We start from the raw sequence: 1090 nt of genomic DNA on the forward strand, positions 1-1090 counted from the left end.
CCTCTGTGTGTCCATGTCCCCATGTCCCACCATGTTCCTGTGCCTCCGTGTGCCTGTGTTCCACCATATCCCACCATGTTCCCATGTCCCACCACATCCTTGTGCCTCCATGTGTCCATGTTCCCATGTCCCACCAACGTCCTTGTGCCTACGTGTGTCCATGTTCCCATGTCCCCCCATGTCCCCATGTCCCCCCATGTCCCCATGCCCCACCCTGTCCTTGTGCCTCCATGTGCCCGTGTCTCCATGTCCCACCACGTCACTGTGCCTCCGTGTGTCCATGCCCCCATGTCCCACCATGTCCCTATCCCCCCCATGTCCCTGTGGTCCCATTCCATCCCATCCCCACGTCCCCATGCCCCAATGTCCCCCCGTCCCCCTGTGCCCATGTCTCCATGTCCCTGTGTCCCCGTGCACCTGTGTCCCCATGTCCCTGTGTCCCCATCTCCCTAGGTCCTCATGTCCCCCTGTCCCCATGTCCCTATGTCCCCATGTCCCAATGTCCCCCTGTCCCCATGTCCCCGTGTCCCTGTGTTCCCATGTCCGCATCTCCCTAGGTCCTCATGTCCCCGTGTCCCTGTGTTCCCATGTCCCTGTGTCCCCATGTCCCAATGTCCCCTGTCCCCTTGTTTCCGTGTCCCTATGTCCCCATGTCCCAATGTCCCCCTGTCCCCCTGTCCCCATCTCCCTAGGTCCTCATGTCCCAGTGTCCCTGTGCTCCCATGTCCCTCTGTCCCCTGTCCCCATGTTCCTCTGTTTCCGTGTGCCTGTGTCCCCGTGTCCCCCTGTTCCAGTGTCCCCATGCCTCATGTCCCTCTGTCCCCTATACCCGTGTCCCTATGTCCTCATGTCTGTCCCAATGTCCCCATGTCCCCGTGTCCCTCTGTCCCCCTTCCCCGTGTCCCCATGTCCCCGTGTCTGTCCCAATGTCCCATGTCCCTCTGTCCCCCATCCCCGTGTCCCTGTGTCCCCATGCCTGTCCCTGTGTCTGTCCCTATGTTCCCATGTCCCCATGCCCTGTGTCCCTCTGTCCCCTGTCCCTGTGTCCCCCCGTCCCCATGTCTGTCCCCATGTCCCCCTGTCCCCATGT

Source organism: Nothoprocta perdicaria, unplaced genomic scaffold, assembly GCF_003342845.1.
Source record: "Nothoprocta perdicaria isolate Ctin4 unplaced genomic scaffold, notPer1 scaffold_592, whole genome shotgun sequence".
Classification (NCBI taxonomy): domain Eukaryota; kingdom Metazoa; phylum Chordata; class Aves; order Tinamiformes; family Tinamidae; genus Nothoprocta; species Nothoprocta perdicaria.